The sequence below is a fragment of the Ceratotherium simum genome, chromosome 4, assembly GCF_057802395.1.
Source record: "Ceratotherium simum simum isolate JZ-2026a chromosome 4, ASM5780239v1, whole genome shotgun sequence".
NCBI classification, from domain to species: domain Eukaryota; kingdom Metazoa; phylum Chordata; class Mammalia; order Perissodactyla; family Rhinocerotidae; genus Ceratotherium; species Ceratotherium simum.
Window position 1 is genome coordinate 40,394,202 of NC_141903.1, and position 20,708 is coordinate 40,414,909.

At 40.6% G+C, this 20,708-nt stretch overlaps 1 protein-coding gene and 1 pseudogene across 1 annotated transcript in view; one reads left to right on the top strand and one right to left on the bottom strand.

Annotated features, from left to right (window-relative positions):
* Positions 1-20,708, bottom strand: part of PCBD2 (pterin-4 alpha-carbinolamine dehydratase 2) — a 44,711-nt gene that overhangs the window by 16,076 nt on the left and 7,927 nt on the right. The window lies entirely within an intron of this gene.
* Positions 13,770-14,369, top strand: LOC147917268 (small ribosomal subunit protein uS8 pseudogene; annotated as a pseudogene).

A 20,708-nucleotide genomic window follows, 5' to 3' on the forward strand; every position in this document is an offset into this window, starting at 1 on the left:
ATAAAGACCAGTGTAAAATAAGATTCCTCCACTGAAAGCAATGAAATTAACAAGACATAACTGGATGAGGCAGGACTAGCAGATACTGGGCATATGCATCCCAACCCCAGCTCCACTGAAGTCCACGCTCAACGTCCTAAATCAAGTCTACCAGTCCGAGAATGGGCAGAACCTAAGCCAACTTGACCAGCACCATTTTTCAGTCTCACGGGTATCTGTACAGGAATGAAGACAGAAAGTAGTTATATTTTTGTCACAATCTAGAAATCTTTTGATTCGGGAAATTAAAGGGAAAATATTTTGGAGTATCTTTTTTCAGGCAATGCATTCAGTAACTTGGGTTTGAACTTAACACTATGCACATTTGTAAAAATTTCAGGTAATAGATCACAAATCTGCAGAATTATTGGACACTCCAAGTTAGTGCTATCAACAGTGAATTTTGGTAAAAAGTGGGTCTTTTTTGACCTAAAGCACTCACAGCCTGGAATGAGGCCCCACTTGCTAATTCATGTTTCCATGATCTTGGCACTTTATGTACACCTTCCCAGATTTCCAGAACTACTTCAAAATCAGCTCACGTAGCTCTGAAGTCACGGGGGGTTAGGTCACCATGGGTTACTATGGCCTCATGCATGGGTAGAGATTCTCTGATGACAAAGAGCCTTGTCACTGGGTTACAACGTGACTATCCTCAAGCCCTGACTTTGCCGTACTTCTGAATCTTCATTTTTTATTAATCTGTATACCAGAAGGTTATCCCAGCAATTCTATTTTTAAATCCATACCCTAAGGAAACTCTCATACCTGTACACAAGGAGACACAAGAATGCTTGTTACAGAACTGACGGTAATAACATCAGAAAGAATCTAAATGTCCATCAATAGAGGAATGGATAAACTGTAGTTAATTTATTTAAACTTTGAATGCAGAAGAACAGAACATTTTTGAAATACATTTACCATATCAGAAGCAGTACAATGAGATGGGAAGAGAATCAGTCTAGGAATTCAAAACCTGGGCTCTAGACCCAGACCTTGAGCAAGCTACATGACCTGGCTGGGTTGAGAATCCCATCTGGGTACAAGGAGATGATGTGTAGCAATCGCATAGCACAGTGCTCTCACACACACAACAATGTTCGATAAAAAAGAATATTACCTAATAATAGCATCATCATCTAGCAGGCACAAGGAACAGGATATCTCTGATTACTTTCTGATTATTTCAGCATCAACTGTAAATTATTTTATCATTTACATGGAAACACCTGAGTAGACTCTTTTCTGATCAAGTAATACCTTCTGAACATAACTGATTCTTGCTGACTATGGATCTTAGTGTATCTCAGGACCTGAGATACCACTGATTCTCATTGTTCAGTTCTGTTGACAAAGAAAGAAAGGGGAGAACACAACGGGCATTACAAAATAACTCCAGGCCAGGCACTCACACAACCCCAGGAACAGGTTGATCATTCCTATTTCAGAGGAGAGAACTGAGGCTCCGAGAGGGTAGGGCACGTGCCCAGAGTCACGCACCTCCTGAAAAGTGAGGCTGGGATTCGAATTCAGTTATGTCCAACTCCAAAGTCTCCATGTGTGTGTTTAGGACAAATCCCTGATGTCACATTAAACTTTTTCCATTTATTTCTTTTACCTAAAAGCTAATTATAGCAAAAATAAGTTTTCTGTAGTTTTTATTTTAAAAATTTAATTACAAGAGAAAAATAAAGCATTACAGAAGAAAAAAACTACTACATATTTTGTTTTTATTTTTTCCCTGTTCCCTTTTATCCACAACTGTCATGATAATACTCATTTATTGTGTATTCTGAACCTTCTTATAAAACATCCTACTCATTTTCCATGTGGCTCCTGGTCTTCTTTATCTATTTTTAGAAGCTGCACAATCTCACAGAGAATAGGTAATTTTCTCTTTTAGAAACTATTTCATGTAAATGGTTCAATCATGTAGAAGAGAGACAGGTATACCAAATATATCTTTTTAAGCCAGACTTTCTGAACAAAAAGATTCTTTGAATTCTCTATCAATACACATTGCGGGCCGGCCCCGTGGCTTAGCGGTTAAGTGCGCGCGCTCCGCTGCTGGCGGCCCGGGTTCGGATCCCGGGCGCGCACCAACGCACCGCTTCTCCGGCCATGCTGAGGCCGCGTCCCACATACAGCAACTAGAAGGATGTGCAGCTACGACATACAACTGTCTACTGGGGCTTTGGGGGAAAAAAATAAATAAAAAATTAAAAAAAAAAAAAAATACACATTGCAGAGTTTCAAGGGCAAAATTAGAAGAGCAACTGTATAATCAGGGGTTTATGGGATAAATGAGAAGTGTTTTTCTTAAATCCTTTTTGTAACGCCCAGTGAAAACATGAGATAATATGATCAAGTCCTCTTTAGCTGAGCACCTATTAAAGCAACCAATTAGTTCAGGTATTAACAGTCTGCTGTGCCAAAACCACGACAATTGAACCTGTTAGAACAAATACTCCACCCACTAAACTTGAAACAGCAAGGACATTGTCCTCAAATCCTCCAACGGCAGGCAGTGTGTCCTGTGGAAAGATCCCAGAGTAGACTTCTCTGGGAGTTGAGTTCCTATCCTCAAGTACCTCTTCCAGCCACATGTGTGACTGTGGACACCCCACCCAGCTTTCACACTCAGCTCTCCTCTTTGTCCAGGAGGGGCTGGACAATACGCTCCCCTATTTGTCCCCCTGAGGGGCTGTGAGAAGGCCAACGAGTCAGGATACAAAAGAGCTTTATGTATTTCTGTCTTTAGTGCTTAGAAAACAGAGAACTGCTCTGAAATGATCTGCATCTTAAGTTTTCAAAATTATGATATTGGTAGTTTCATAATGAGGTCAAAGTCTCCATCACCCTCTTGGTCTGCCTAATCTCCCTCAAGCACCCAGAGCAAACTTGGGGGCCGTGCCTACCCTGGTGTTCTGAGATGTATTCTTTATTGAAACCTTGAGAATTATGACCAGTTAGTTGCAAATCCAGGGTTATAATAAAACAAAAAATATGATGAGCTGTGAATATGGGGAGTGGACATGGGGAGTGGTCAAAATAAACTGAGGATGGTTCTGAATGAAATGCACAATCCAGAGAGCCATGCTTGATGAGACCATCAGGGCTGGAACTGGGAGGGACTGCGGCAGTTACCCGGCCCAAATCCCCCAGGCTCAGAAAAGCATGCCTGACAATTTTCAGTCTGAATTCATTCTCTTTACAAAAGAGGTGTTCTACTTCCACTTTAAGTTTCTCCGGGCCCATGCAAAATGTTATGGAAAAGTGTCTGAATACTCCTGATGCAGAAAGACTGAGAAGGGGAAGTGTGCTTGGGGTCCAGGCCTACCACTCTTACCTTGGATAGCTACCCCCCACCTCTGCCTTGGCTTCCTCACGTGGAGGAAGAGGGTGGACCAGTGATGGCAGGTTCCTCCCACCGTGTGACTTGATGACCAGCATGAGGAGATAAGTGCTATGTTTCCTGGTGATTAAAAACAAAAAGATTCTTCTCATAGCACAGACTGGGGTCTCCCTAAGCCAGCAATCATATTGTTTAGGAAGTGAAGGTTTGTTTTTTTCATGGTAGTTAGGGAAAAAATCTAGAGTTCTCTGTCTGGCATAAATGACCTATTTGGGGCCTCAGAAGTGTTTTTACAAGCTCCAGTAAAACTTTAAGGTAGTTAAGTGTCCAATTTATCTTTCAGTTTCATACATTGTGAGAGCAGACCCCAAGTCACAAATGTCTGTCTCAGCCTTTCAGAAAGAGCACTTTTGAACCTTCTCATGTGTTTCATCTTTTGCCTTCCTTAGATGCATTGAAGGTTTTAGGCCTGGAGATTGTGACAGTGGTTGTTGCACAGGATTTTAGCGGTCTCTGTTTTTTTGCATAGACTGGGGCACTCTGCATCACTCTTTCTCCTAACTGCCTCAAATTTCAGTAAAACCCCTTCAAATATCATGAAGGCTCCTATAACCCAGCAGACGCCCCACATTTACTACACGGGCATAACAGGTTACAGATACAGAATCGCAAAAAAACAAAATCTGAATATAAGAAAATCAACGACTACATTAACATAAGCTTGCAATAAAGTGACAAATTCTGTCTAGCCACCTTCTGTTTGTGTACCACTTTCTACAAGGGCAGGGCAATACTGAATAATGACAGCTAAAAGAAATTTATGTATGCCTATTTTTGGAAGGTTCCAGATTGGTGTTTTCTCTAGACATTTAATACTATTCAGCATTTTCTTTCAATATATTTCCTTTAAACAGTAAATATGGTCAGGTATATTCCAAATATGATATTTTTAAAAGACTAAAGACACACTCATAATAATGAATTTAATTTTAAAAAATCTGCTCACAAATCTCACAATAGAGACAATGAAGGTTAAATTAATATAGCCAGTATTTATATCATTCCATTTAAATAAATCCTTTGGATTTTAGAAGGATAGGGAGGCCCTACTTTATTAAAAAGCTTAAAAAATTATAGCTAAATAAAGAGATTTTTTTGGTGCAACACCTCTCTTTTGCCACTTGTAATTTTATGAGGTAGTAATAAATGACTTTAGTTACGTCAAAACAAATGGGAAATGGTTTGGGTTTTAATGCAATTTTTTAAAAGCTGGTAATAAATTCCTTTAATAGCATTCTAAATATATATATTTAAAAAGTAATTAAAATTTCTCAACCTAATCTTGAATTTCAGACAGCATTCAAGTATTCCTAATTTCACAACCTCCTAACTCTATTCCTTCCCCCTCTCCCCAGCACTACCTCAGCACCAGATTCCCAGCCTCTACTCACACAAAATTAAGTCAAAGGTTAATTTCCATTCTAAGTCAAACTCTAATCCAACCTCTAATCCTGTGCTCCCAAAGTACCCCCCCAAAACACAAAACTACCACATAAACAGTCTTTTCTCCAAAGTGGGAGGGTTCACAAAAGGGTGATGACACTCAACAGAGAGTATAAATCAGCTATAAAACTCAAAAGTTCCTCTGATACCCACACCACATTACAGACACAGAATGGTTAGTGAGAGACAAAGCGACTTCAGTACATCGCTGCTGCCACTTCTTAGTGAGAAAATGACTTTTAAAAGCTGGTCAAAGAACCATGAGAGGCAAGGCTAATAACACCACTGCTAGTTTCACTTCTGGCACCCAAAGTCTATGGCAATAGTGATGGATCCAGATGTGCTCTATGATAAATACTGAAAGGCAGCAGCATTGCAGGCATGGAGACCACGGGAACTACAGACTAAGAATCAAAACCTCAAACCCCTACACTCACAAAGCTAAAACATTTCCTCGTGTGAGAAACAGAACCACCACTAACAATTTTGGGGAATAATATTAGAGTCTTGGCTCAAATGGGTAATTTTGTTCTGCACCAAAGACAATTCCATTCAAATTCCCAAAGTCTACGAGCAGATTCATACTAATTTCAAGACATAGTTTCCTTCCAAACCCAATAAAATGAAAGGCAGAAACCAGCAAAAGAAAAAAAATTAAATAACATATATAAGATGGTTTGCCATTTTATTAAAAACAAATGAAGAACTACATTCACATCGCACTGATAAACTGAGAGGCTGCCAGTGGTTTTCAGGGCAGATGTAACATTTTAACAAATGTGATTGTTTGTGAACGAAATAATTCTGATCAAAAACTTAATTGCAGCCAAAGTGAGCCCTGGGCTGTGTCACCATAATCCATTCTGACAGGAAGCAGTGAGTGGAGATTCCTACTGTGAACGGAGCACATGTGAAAGGTCAGCTTTGGCCTGGAACTTCAAAACCGTTAACGTGTAAAACAGTGTGCATTAGAGCCCGGAACGGCTAACCACTGGATTAGCGGATGTCCGCTGTGTGGGTCTGATGTGCTTTTGGCAGGTAATGGTTAATTTGTACATAGGCAATGTATTGTAACTTTCTTCTTCGCCTCTTCCCAACATTTACTAGCAGAACTCATTCTTAATTATAGCCCCAGAATATTACAATATTAGATTTATAATACAGTCTCATTATAACAAAGTTTCTTATTTTTAAAATAAAACTTATTTTTAATAATTTAGTAAAGGGAAAGTTACATGTATTTAAAAAATAAATGTTGGTATAATGAATGAAAACACTTTTCACGAAAAATGAATGTTTGCTCATCCAATACAACTATATTATAACAGCCAAAATTTGCCAAATAAAGATTTCATTAGAAGAAATATATATTTCACTCATATACTATAATCTGAAAAATCAGTTATACAATACTATTTTTATGGCTTAAAACAAAATTATAAATAAAAATGCAGTTAATACCAGTTTTCATTTTTCAACATGAGATGTTACTTATGAAAGAACCAAGCTAAATATTGCCCTATAAGCAATGCATGCAAAAGTGCTTTATACATATTTAGTGCTATAAAATTGGTCCATTTGGCTTTAAATTAGCCATTTCTCCCATATCTGTACCACTTAAAGTAATATGGCATTACTGAGTGATAAAAGCTGGCACTGTGCACCTCAATGATTATTTTAGGATTTAACTCATTTCTGAGTTGAGGGAAAATAATACTTCTCTCTGAAAATAAGCAGGTCTTCTAAAATAAGTTTTATTTCTATTCTCAAAATCGGCCTACGAAGGTTGTATCTTCAGCCATTGGACAGATGCAGCTCCTGGGCCCTTTGTAGGCTAAATCCAGAGATCCTGAAGGTGGCTAGATGGCAAAGGCAGCCTCACTGCCAGCAATCTCATGATCCCTACCCCCTTCAGGTCAACTGACACCTTTAGAAACAAAATCACACATGTGCTACTAACCATGCAATGGAAGACTAAGGAGAAAAAGAATCGCGGTCAGCAAAACAAGTTACCAATTTATGTTTTTGCTTTCCATACAGGATCTGAAATCTTTAAAGATTTGGAAGATTTGGAATCTTCCCAACAGTCTGCCCCCTGAAAGTATGAGATATAAACATTTATACCAATCTGCTGCTCTGTACCAAGCACCCTCCAGGGCTCTAGGCGCTGGGCAACACAGTCCCTGTCCCTCAAGGAGCGTAGAGTGTGGTGGGAGAGGGCAGAAAGGTCAACCATGAAGACCTGGTAAGAAGTAAAGAAGATAGAGGAGGAAGCAATCAAGAAAAGCCGTGTGAGACTGGTGCTGGGCACAGCCATCTTATATTCTCACCCCTCCTCCCCACAGATGTATGAGTAGAAACTGCAACAGCAATCACGATGCACAAGTAGCGCACCTAAGTTACCCTAGGAGCTACATTTATCCTAGGTACACAAATAAAGAAGATCTTGATGTCATCATAATTCACAAAAAATATTTCTAAGTCTCCATATTGGTCATTAAAGTATTTTCTTATACTGTTGTGTGATTAATTCCATCTGGTAACACACTAAATGTATATAATTTTAGCCTCACTCCTAATCAGTTTTTCCATCACCACAACCTTTTCAACATATTAATTCTTGGCTACCATTCCACTTCCTTGGTGAGGCTCAGGCTCAAAGAAGCTTATGAACTTCCCTCCAGAAGGTGATGAACAGAGCAGAAAGCACCTCCACACTGAGTTCCAACTTAAAGTGGACATGCACACTCAGGGTTACGGATCCTGTGCTGAGGCGCTGCATGCTGCCCCACCCTCAGTGCTCACACTTATGATTCACTCAGGAGCAAGATTATTGCTAAGGCAATTACATCTACTGATTACAAAAGAAATGCTGCTTATTTCTTAATTGGCTTATATTTGCTTACATGTCTTAAAATACTAAATGTCCAGAAGGTTGAACTTATACTTTAATTCAGTTCTGGACCGTGAGTTATTTTTCACACACAAAGAAATATGTTACCAGTTTCTTTTTAAGGACCCATGTTCAAATGGGAGGACATCAAAGAAGTTAATCATTCAGTTCTTATTTGTAGGAGCAGATTCTCTGTAACTTGTAAATTATTTTGATTTACGATGAATCATTATTGTATTCATAAATGCTGGAAAGTTGGTGAACAATATGATATAATGACACTCAAAAATAATTTTATAACTGCAGGTGTGCAAATCATAACATGTGGGAGATGACTCAAAGGATAAAGGGGAATAAAACAGTTTAGGAAGGGTCACATAAAGGAGGGAAAGGGGCGAGGGCACGTTCCCCAATTTTCCAAGATGTCTTTAAAACCAAACTACTCATTTATAGGCAGATCCAGTGAAGCAGTCAGACACGGGCAGCAGAGTCAACAGCTACGTTTAAACAAGCAAAGGCAAAATGCTCCATAATTTACAACAACCCAATCACATTGCTCATTCTTTTGAGGTTAAATGCTACTGACATAAGCTACACCTGAATCCAATCAGTGCAGAGACGTTGAGAAGATTCACACGAAAGGACTAAATTTGTCACAAATGGGTTGGTTTCCGATCTTAATGTAGCCAAGTTGCTTTACTCTGACCTCCATTGAACAAATCAACTTAATGGGCACTAGGAGTGCTATAAAACTTAACAATGGAGTGATTTTTAACTTTTAAAATATAGTTATGAAGCAAAATGTTGGATAGCTTCTACAATACTGGAAATCAAATTAAATCTAGATGTTTTTTAACAGTCTTGACAGATATAATCCTAGTTACCATGTAAATTTATGGTAAGCTGCTGTGATATTAGCCACAGGTGCTACTTTTAATATATGAGCCGCATCTGGCTGGGAATAGAATTTCTCAGAGGACTGAAAATGACCTCACTATCAGACAATGGAAGGGAAAAAAACAAGACCACTGTGGCATATAAAAAGCTGAAGATGTGGTCCACAACTAAATATTTCACATAAAATTCATTTTAACTCTGCAGTTGTAGGTTAAAGGATATTATGCTTTCAATATTTAAGAGGCGTAGATATATTTCAACCAAATAGCCAAAAGATTAAGAATGTAAGACAGTTATGAATACCCTGGCTACGTATATAATACTAGTTTTCCAACCTTTGATCAATGTCGGAAAAAATGATGCACTAAGACTTGAAAAGAAAATTCTTTCATGGTTCCCAAGCACATGACATGATTACACACCACCAAGCATACCAAACCAAGATGTAACAATTACTGATCTCTAAGCAGCAACAACCCTCCAGCGCCTGGCCAGCATCACTGGTTGTGTTTTTCAAGTTCTTTGGAGTCATTCATCACGCCCAAGAAAACATTCTCATCAGGTGAAATTTTTAAAAAATCACTACAAGTAATTACCATTCTGAGTCTGAGAACTGGCACTATCACCCACAGGCAAATACAAAGAGAAAACATAAGTTTCTGTTACCTACCCAATTCAAAAATAAAAAGATGGATATGTATAAAACATAAAATTGTTTCCTTTTAAGAAACCCTTCCTGAACCATTTGAAAGCCGTCATTTGCCAGAGAACTGGCAAGTGTGGAAATGTGATAGAGGATTTACAAAGATTTAATTTCCTATGAAATAACTCTTCCCGAATTAAACAAGCTTTTTTTATCTGAAAAAATCTCCAAAAGAGAAACAGTTCTATGAAAATATTCCCTCACCATTGCACTAAGCTGTGAGAATGGTAGCTACAAAGCCCTATGGCATAACATTTTCCTTCTGGCCTTCTCAAGTAACTTGAAGGGCTTGCTTTTTTAGCTTCAACAGATCAATTCAATCTAGGCGATGATTTCTATTTACTTTTTTTAAACAAAGTAACTGGATCTATGCCTGATCTCAGTGGGCATCAAGATCCTAAGTATCTTTAGCAAGAAGAACCTTGTATGACTCCCTGATACTTTTATGATCAACCGACAGCATTTACATGGAGAAAAGGTAGGCTCACAAAGCCTCATCTGTGGAGATGGTTAGTTACTGTAGAAAGGTTATCAGTCAAATTAAATATGGCTTTTCCATTCAATGCAGTACTACATATATCCCACCATTAAAAATCATGAAGTAAAATATTCTACTGACAGGGAAAAATGTTCACCATACATGAAGTGAAAAAAGCAACTGAGCAAAAAACATCTACAATATGACTCCAAATATATATACATACATACATACGTACATACATACAAAATACACGTTTGCACATATTGTTTTTTAAATGGGAGAAGGATTACAGGTATATTTTTCTTCTTTGTACTTTTCTGTGTTTTCCAAATTATAAAATATATTATGCAATCAGGAAAAAAAATGTTGTATTTATTAACAACCTAAACTTACCACACAAATTTAACATGGTGCTATCATTCCCGTAAGAGTGAGAGGCCTGGCTGATCTCTGTGGGGTATGAGTAATTCTTAAATGTTAAACCCTTCTATTTAAAGCTTGCAGTTTTAAACAAATAGGAAGATGGAAGAGACTCATTCCCAAGCTTACATAACAGAATCATACTTGAAGACATTCAGAACTACAATGGCCCTCTCTTCTACACATCCGTATCTCCAGCTGTATAGTCAGTGGCTCAGAAAGCTGGGGTCTCTCAACGCAGGACAAGTTGATCTTCTCTATGCAGAGTTCTGATTTGCCAAGTAAAGATTTTAGCTGCTCTTTGCAGACCTTCTATCTGGAAGCAACTTCCCCCTCCAAATAGAAGTTGACCTCCAATCTGTAATCAACTTAGGACAAATAACTGATCAATCAAGTATTATAAACTAATGCTTTCAGGGCAGGGCATGGGGAACCATTTGGCAATTTACAGGTCAAATTCCTATCAGTAGCTGGCTACCCTTTTCTTCAAAATATGCAAAGAACACGTAGACTCCTTTAAGCCCTCCAAAATAAACATTTTTTCCTAAACAGAACAAAGAAACAGACTCAATTTTAAACAGAGTTGTTCATTCAAAGGTCTAGGACATTCCTAAACAGAACTGTAATCTGCATCCTGAATTATCCCACAACCCTTCAAAATATAGGCTTGGGTTCAAGAAGAGGAGCTTAGCCCTAGGGTAGGAAGCCTGGCCTTGGGAGGACAGCCAGCCTCCTGCTTCCTCTGTAAGTTTGAGCAGGTCCCTTAACTTCCCTGTTTCCACCATTAGCAAACTGGGTTACTAACACCTAACCTTGCAAGGCTGCTGGGAAGCTTCAATGAAACAACCTATGTTATTTCACAGGTCACCTAACAATGAGCTACTAACGCCTAGTAGACACTATTACACTCATTAGTTCATAAAATACTTTGTGACTCTCCAAACCATGACAAAGCAAACTGATTTGGGGGCCGGCCCAGTGGCATAGTGGTTAAGTTTGCATACTCTGCTTCAGCAGCCTGGGGTTCATGGGTTCAGATCCTGGGCACAGACCTACACACTGCTCACCAAGCCATGCTGTGGCGGCATCCCACATACAAAAAATAGAGGAAGATGGGCACAGCTGTTACTCAGGGCCAAACTTCCTCACCAAAAAAAATAAATAAAATTTTAAAAAGTTTTTAAAAATCCCAATGCCAATTACATCAGGATCTTAAAAAAAAAAAACTGATTTGGCTGCATTTCAGGTAAATAATGCAACTTTAAGAGTTACCTGTATACAGAATGATCTTAAAGCAACATTTTTACATCAAAATTTCTAAAAATAATTCCTACAACATGTATCCAATAGATTGTTAAACCTCTATCTAGAATGTAATGATTACAAAAAAAATCAGCAAAGAGTGCTGAACCAGTGGTCCCAGAAAAGGAAAGGAAAAAAAAGGATCTGCAATTATTAGAACTGTCTTAAAACAGAAATGAGTGCCTAATCAATAGCAGGTAAACAGTCCTGTAGCAGTCTCCCAGTGTGATACTTTGTGGAGTTTTGGAAGACTCTACCATGGGCCCTCAGGACACCAAAATTCACAAAAGACTGGCTGTGGGTGGCTGAAGCTGTGCAGCCAAAATACTGAGTAAGTGCCAACCTCAGTCTCGCGTTATTGGGGGCAATTTACTAGAGGTGCCACAAGTGGCCCATCTCCTTCTCTGGTACTCCAAAACTGCCTGCAGAACAAAGGCATCATCAATGCTGTTCTTCTGGGAAGTGCACCATGGCACTCAGATCATTCCATCACACATCACAACTTAGCGGCCAAATAAGCAGGTCACCGTTAGGAACCATCCGTGTCTAAGAATAAGGAAATGAGGGAGCAGAAAAGTCCCTGGTGAGAAAGGGTTTTAGGTAATAACCTGTAGGAGACAAGATGAAAAACATTATGTTCCCCTGGGGCTAACGGCAGTGACTACGATCACCTATGGTGAACTCAATCAAGGCACTTAATGTATACAAAATATACCCACGTAACACTGGGCTGGGTACTATGGGAGATGTACACAAGCACAAATCCAGTCTCTGCCCTCAAGGTGCTTATATCTTAGATGGAGAGAGACAAAGGTAGTTGTATTTCTACGTTGCATGATCTAAGCTGCACTTAGTCACATCCTAATTCTGTCACTGGTTCATTGTTAACTTGGGCAAACCACTTTATCCCTAGGGCTCGGGTGCCACAGCCCTTCTAGCTCTAATGTTCACAGGTTAAATATCAAAACTAGGCTGAAAGAACACTGCAAATAAGATAACCCAAGGGCTGAATTCTAAACAGAAAGAACAGACAAGAGACTAATGTCTGTGGCTACAAGGATCTGTATAAGGCACATGAGCTCCACTGCCTCTCCAGGCTGGCCTGCACCCTCACCCCACTCAAACCATCCTTGCTATGATCATTGATGACCTCCATGCTGCTTAATCCAGTGGTCATCTTTTGGTACTCATCTTACTTGGAGTCTCAGCAGAATCGATTCCTCCCTCCTTTTTAAAACCCCATCTTCTTTTGGATTCTGTGATACAACACTGGCCTGATTTTCTTCCTATTTCACTAACAAGTCTTTCTCAGTCTTCCATCCAATCCCAAAGTAGACTGAGTTCTAAGCCCTCTTCTCTTCTCACACTACAATTCCTGCCTGACTAATCTCATCTATTACCTTGGCTTTTTTCCATACACACCTATGACTCTCCTTTTATCTACAACCCAGACCTCTACTCTGAGTTCCTAAGTTGGACATAAAACTACCTTCTTGAAGTTGACATTTGGATGTCTCACAGCAACTCACACTTAATGTCCAAACCAGAAATCCTGATCCCTGCATCCCAGTCCTGTTCCTCTCTCACACTTCCCCAGCTCAAGTAAATGTCACTTTCCACCACCCAGGTCCTCAGGTCCTAAATCTGAGAGTCAATCTTAAACACCCCCTGTTCTTCTTCCTCACCACCCATCACCACTCCTCCTTAGTTAGAGAAACTCGGTTTTTTTCTTTATATTTGCATTTTCTATAAGTGTTATGTGTGGTACCACAGGTTTCTGCTCATGCAAACTCCTAAATACAGCTCTAACCTGTCTACCTCTCTGCTTACCCCCTATCACTGCCCCAGTCCATAATCTCCTGCTGTGTCCACCCTAGTGATGATGTCTCACCCGGATGAACACAACAGCCTCCTTACTATTCTCCCCCTCTGACTTTTGCCCCCCTCCAGCTTCCACTCCATCCTCTAAGTCCTCTAATTGGTCTTTTTAAGAAAACGCATTGGCTCTTCACCCACCTCCTTCCACGGGGCAGTATTTTTTTTTTTTTTTTTTTTTTTTGCCCCTGGTTGAGCCTTAGAAAGTCTCGCGATAGCCCCTCGCTTCCCGTAACACCGTGTGCTCTCCTCTGCTGTCCCCTTCTCGCCATCTTTTTGTGCCGCCATAATAGCGCACATGCATGTCCTGGCTGGTATTCTCAAAAGCATCAGCAATGCGGAAAAGAGAGGCAAATGCCAGATTCTTATTAGATTGTGCTCCAAAGTCATCGTCCGGTTTCCAACTGTGATGATGAAGCATGGTTACATTGACGAATTTGAAATCATTGATGATCACAGAGCTGGGAAAATTGTTGTGAACTTCATGGGTAGGTTAAACAAGCTGGGGCGATCAGCCCCAGATTTGATGTGCAACTCAAAGATCTAGAAAAATAGCAGAATAACCCACGCCCCGCATTTCCTTGGTTTCATTGTACTGACAACCTCAGCTGGCATCATGGATCACAAAGAAGCAGGACGAAAACACAGAGGGGAAAACCCTGGGATTCTTTTCCTAGGTATGTAATAAATATGTCCAAATAAAATGCCTCAGTGGACAAAGAAAATGCATCAGCTTATGGGTTCCTTAGAGAGGCCTTCCCTGATGGCTGTCCTCAAACTGAATTTGGTCTTCCCATTATTCTCTCTCACAACACTCTATTCTGTTGGAGAGGCAGTACCCATGCTGGCAAATGGCAGGGATTACCTGGGGTCGAAACCTGACTCCACTGCGTACTAACTGTGGGGCCTTGGGCAAGTCACTTCATCTAAACCCCAGTTTGCTCATCTGTAAAATGAGGAAAATATTCTCTACTTCACAGAGTTTTGTGAGGATTAAATGAATACATACATGTAAAGTCCTTACAATATAGTGCCTGGCCCAAAGTTTCAGTGTTCATTAAGCATTAGCTATTAGGATTTTCCTTCATGGCACTTATCACAATTTGCAATTACATATTCATTGTTTTGTTTATGCACTCCCTCCCCTACTATACTGTAAGCTCCATGAAAATATCTGCTTTGCTCGCCACTGCACCCCCAGCGTCTAGCACCATGCCTAGCCTACAGTAAGTACGCAGCAATTGTTTATTAGTGTTGAGTGTATAAGAGTCAGGAGAAACTTTCCAGAAGTGAATGGGATATGGACCAAATGGGGGTAGGATAGGCGGGATGGAGCATAGGAGGGGGAAGAACAGCTTGAATAAAGGTAGGAAAGAACTGAAACGAGATGCTAGGAGTCTTGGCTCCAGTTCCAGCATTGCCACTAATATTTTGTGCTCCCCCTGAGCCTTGGTTTCCCCACTTCTTCAGTGAGGGGGGTGACTAGGTGACTTCTCGGGTATCTTACAGTTCTAATCTCTAATAGAGCAAAGAGGTCTCTTACAGAGAAGTAATGAGAGGTAGGATTAGGGCCGGACTGTGGGCAGCTTTGAAAACCTCTAAGAAGATGATGTCTTGTAAGATATAATAGGAAGGAACTGGGATTTTCTGAGCAGAGACCAACTCGGTCCCAACAAAGCGCACACAGGCCAATGAAGGCAGAGAGGGCCTAGAGGTAAAAGGCTGCAGGAAGCTCCTACAGGAACTCCAGGGGGAGGGAAGGTGCATCCAGACCAGAAGCACAGTCTTGGTGAAAGACCCTAAAGGAAGACTGACCAGCTCTTGGTGACTGATCACCAAAATAATTCTTCAGTTTCAGATCTGGGTGCTTGAGAGGATGGTGGTACTGCTGAGAGAAACAAGCAAGTTGGAGGAGACAGACAAGAGTTTGCTTTCAGATCCTCTAAACCTTTGGCAATGCTAAACTCAGGGGAGAGAGCACCACAAGGACCCTCCCTGCCAATCTTTAGCCCAGCTCACTGAAACCACCTTAGGGCCCTCATTTCCCCAACACATTACAAATAAGATGTGCCCTCTTTCACCTTTTCCTTGACCTATGCCACCTGCTGACCCCTACCTTAGCTTCTTCCCTCAAAAACACCTATCAGATCTTTGAAGATCAACTCAAAACCCCCTTCTCCAGGCAGCCATCCTGGAGTACACCTCCTTTGGTTTATTAGTAGTTCACATTTTAGTGCCTAATTAACATGGCAATTTAAAAACTATTGGGGCTGGTCCGGTGGCGCAGGGGTTAAGCGCGTGCTCCACTTCAGCAGCCCAGGGTTCGCAGGTTCGGATCCCAGGCGCACACCGAAGCACCATTTGTCAAGCCATGCTGTGGTGGCATCCCATATAAAGTAGAGGAAGATGGGCACGGATGTTAGCCCAGGGCCAGTCTTCCTCGGCAAAAAGAGGAGGATTGGCACTGGATGTTAGCTCAGGGCTGATCTTCCTCACCAAAAAAATAAAAAATCAACTATCTTGTACAATTCAGATGTGCACCCCCCACCCCCCAACAAAACTGGGCACTCTTCTGGGCAGAAACAGAATCATGTACTGCTTTTGCATCTTTCTTCTTCCTTGGGCCCAGAGCAGTGCTAGCCTCTCAGGAGTTGCCAGCCCAAGGACTTCACTGTGCTCACCGACCCCAAAAGAGCTAGGCTCTCTGGCTTTCACTGGGGAGACCATGTGGCTCCCAGCCCAGACCCAAATGGGTCTGCTCCAGGTGCCTGGGGCATGTCCACAGCCAGGGCTGCAATGGCGAGGACAGGGCATTTGAAGTCAGTTTGATGAATGATATGGTAGAAGGCCAAAATTCTGCCTTGCTGGCTGAGAGCACAGGTGCAAACAGATTCATTAGCAGCGTTTGCTGTTTTGATATGATTGATTTTAATGATACAATTAAATGACCTCTGATTGCTCAACAGTGATACCTGGGCTACTACTAAACAAGTACAGCTTTGTTTGTTTTAGCTGGTTCATAGTCCCTTTCTCAGGGAAGTACTGTCAAATCCATTTAAGGTAGAAAAGTAATCCAACAGGTAGTCCTTGGAAAACAAGATAGCTCCTAGAAAAAAACAAAAATAAAAACAAAACACCTTTCTGTATCACACTAGGATCTAAAAATGTTGCTGTAGGAACCAGAGATATGAGTCTGGCACCCACGAACTGTTACATAACCCCGTGTGACCACAAGCAATCCCATGATCTCAGTCTGGTTCAGTGTCCTTCTATAAAATTCAGTGAACTAGTTAAAATGGTTCATTCCAGCCTAGATCAGAAGGGCAATATGATGGTCATCTGCAAAACAGGGGAGAGGAAGTACTGCTTTGTTTTGTTTAAAAGAATGTAGAAAAAAGAACAGAACACAAAGAGCTCAGAGCCAGGGAAGAAGACCCTCACCCACCTTTCCACACTGGTGGGCCGAGTCCCTCCTGAAGGCAGAGGGCAACTGGTCACCAGCCGGCTACAGAAACATGAGTGCAGCATTGTATTTGCTGCTAAGAACAGTTGACTAACTGATAAGGCTGCTCCATCAGGCACCCAATATCCATATTTTGAAACGGCTGAATGCAAGTTTATAGGTCACGGCCCTAATGCATCAAAACTCTATTGACAAAACTCTTGCTATGCAAACCTGAACACTATTGATAATGGCTGTGTTGAAGCAATGGGCTGGCATACCAAAGAAAAACAGAAATAGAACAGAAAAGAGCAAGACTAAAATACTTTTAAGTTATTATTTAAGGTCTCTTTTAAATTATTTTCTGTAATTTTTGAGCCAGCAGTCCACTGCTATTAATTCATATTCAACCTATTTAAGCGGTACCAGCAATGCAGGCCGAAAACAAATGCCTCAGTAATTTCCTAACTTTTGAGTGTTATTTTCTTGTCAAATTTAAAGCAACCCATTTGTGACCACATTATACCAAGTTAATCTCATCTAAAGTGCTTCACAAACCCTAACAGCTACACTAAGGTTTTATACTAATGAAAGCAATTTACATAAATGAAATTTATGTCAATGCATTTCATGACAAATTTTTTATTTTATAATGATTATAGTACTTATATGATAACATCTGTTGATATTCACAGTCTAAACCTGGCAAAGATTTAAACCCGCAACAGTTTCCATGCATCATGTACATTATCTGTGAAAAGCAATAAAAAAAAGCAATGAATGCATTAATCATACCAATATCATCTGCAAAGCATAAATCTGAAATACCTTTCACGTCAGCTCAAACTGCTTTTTATTTTTTACACACCTGATTTTACGCCATCTGTATAATGGCAAGACAAAGACTGTTGAGGAAATTATATTTCTTGGCTGTTTGACTTTTACAAAATACTCAGGCTAAGTTCTGTAAACAGAAGATTTACTATCCGACTAAGAAGAAACGGTGCAGTTAAAAGTCCATTTTTATTAAAGGACGGTGTAATGACCACAGCACTTTCACACTGCAGTGTGGAGTCACATTTGCATTTTGACACCTGTTTTACATTTCCCCTTGTCTATCTATTGCATGTGTTTTTACAAATACACATCAGGTCTAAACGTATTGTATGACATAAACAGCACAAGCAAGACTCCAAATGATAACATTTTAGGCTCTAATTTCCCTACCCTGGTGTACACCAACACTGATGTCCCAGCTATCAGCTGACAACATCAGCAGGGTCCTGCCCAGGGCCCCCTGGAACTCCAGAATAACTCGAAGGTGAACACCAACATGAATACATCACACAGATATTTTTATTAGCTTCTCAAATTTTAGGTACAGTTGGCTAAAATGTGTCTCTACTATCCATTCCATTGACACCTATGGACACTTTCTCAGGTTTCTAGTTGCCTTGTGGTTACAAAGCCCATCAGTGGGCACGTGTTAAGCGCAAGCTACTGTGTGTGACAACGAAACTAGTTTTCACTTTACGTGGTTCCCAGACACACATACATTAGCCTAAGCCTTGGGAACATCCTCTCTGGGACTGCTTCTCTATCCTCAACAGGCGGAGTGAGTATCCGCTTGCAAGAGTGCTCAGATGTGACATTTATATTATTGCATTACTGACTCATAACTTTGATGTGCACCAAATTTTGGTGCATAGCAATGAACAATAAAACCCGACCTGATTCGTTCACAATAACAGCTGCTGAGACCCATGTCCCACAGAGAACTGTTAAGATTTTCATTAACAGTTGTCTTTCTTCTAGTATCAAGACTTTGACTTCACTAAGTGTTTCAAAATGTTAACCACAAGCCTATTATCAAATTCCTCAATAAAACATTTTTATAAAGTAAGTAAGCAACAGTAACTTTCAACTGTTCTACAACAGGAGCTCCGGACACAGGAAGAAAAACATTTCACAAACCCCGAACTCACTCATGTATGGTGCTACTGCTGCTGGATGCACAGAACCCCACCGCCACCACCGTCACCAGCATGGCCTAGGCCATTCAGAAGCTCCCTCCCCACTCCCCACTCCCACTCCAGAAATCTTTTAATGGCAGCAGTTACAGCAACCAAAATGTGATGAGCAAGATATAGAAAAAATAAAGCTTGTACCTTGCCCTGCAAGAGATACTACATTTTGACAAGCTATTAGACTGAATCATGTAAAATTGCCACTTCTGTAGGTCAAAACTGGCTGAATATCAGCCAGTTTATATGAATGATTCAATCTAACAAAACTGAATGCCCTGCCTGGCAGGCCCACCTAAAAAAGCACAGACAAGGATAGCAGCTCCTCCAGGAATGAGGGAATTATAGTTATTACTCACAAAGCTCAGTCCCTTTCTCCTGACTCAAAAGTGCTCTCCATTACCAGTTGGAAATTCCTTACATCCTCTACCCGGAATTCTTCATTCACCCAAAAGGTACCAAACCAAGGCAGGTGCCCCGCTACCACTGCTTACTTATTCCTGGTACTAAGTTTGTTTCCATGCTGAACGAGGGTGGTCCATATCCAGGAGTGAGAGAATAGGACAGCCTTCCCAGGAGGATGTGTTGCTGCCTGGCCAGTCTGGGCTCCTGCCCTGCGGGGCTCCACCTGCTGGCATCTGGAGTAGCTGTTTCCTGGGTTCCAAAGCCTCACCTAGATTCTACACCTACTTCCAAAGCTAAAACTTTCCTCTGATTTTGTAAGCTTCCCACTTGTCCCCATACATGACAACGCATAACAAAATTTATCTTTATAGAACGCTCACACCCACATTTCTGACATTTTGTTCTTTCAATGCAATCACTCTGCAGCTGCCAAACACCTAAGTTTATATGTCCCTTAGAGACCTCTCCCTCCTTATGTCTACATGAACAGAAAAAAAGGAAAACTCCTTTACAAATGCCAACCCAACACTGCCTGAGTCCGAGCACTCCCAGTGTGGAAACTTCCTGCCTCGTGTCCTGGCACCGCCTGCTCTGATTGCTCACAGTGTCTCACCGTCACCATCGCACCGCCCACCAACGCACAGTGCACTGCAGGTCAGTGCAATCCACCACCAAGGAGAGACAGCGGACTAACAGCAACCAAAACCTATAGCCACATCATCCACCTGCGCTATTAGAATCCCTTGGGAATTTTCGCATTTATAATCTCTAAGTATTAGCACCCATCTGAGCTATCAAATAAATGTGGACTATTTGGAACTAACCATATCTTGGAATAAAACCTCTAAGAGAAAAAAATTTCAAATGTATTTTGCTGGCTATTTATTATTATAGTAAAACCTAAATAACCAAAACTTTGAGAAATAGGTTTTTCATCCAGGGTCACTGAAAATGTTTCTAAAATGTATGGTTCACTTTCTATAGTAATAAAAGAAATGAACTCTAAAGCAAACTTGTGATACTATTTCACACACTCCACATAAGCAAACCATTTAAAATCTGTAACAGCAAACCAAGTGTAATCTTACTCCTGATGATTTAAGTAAAATGAAAAGACTATGTAAAGAATTGAAGAATGTTCATACCTGTTGAGCGAACAAAACAGAATATATTTTTTACCTACATGTTCATCAAAGATTGAAAAAAATATATACTAACACCCAGCGTGGGATGAACTCGTTTAAGGGAGAGAGGGTACCAGTTCTGACAGTGGCTCCCTCCAGTTTGTAGAGTTGAGGCCAGGAGAGGCACTGCCACTGCCAGGAGCACACGGAGCTCAGAGGGTCTCTCTAACTTCCGCTAAGGG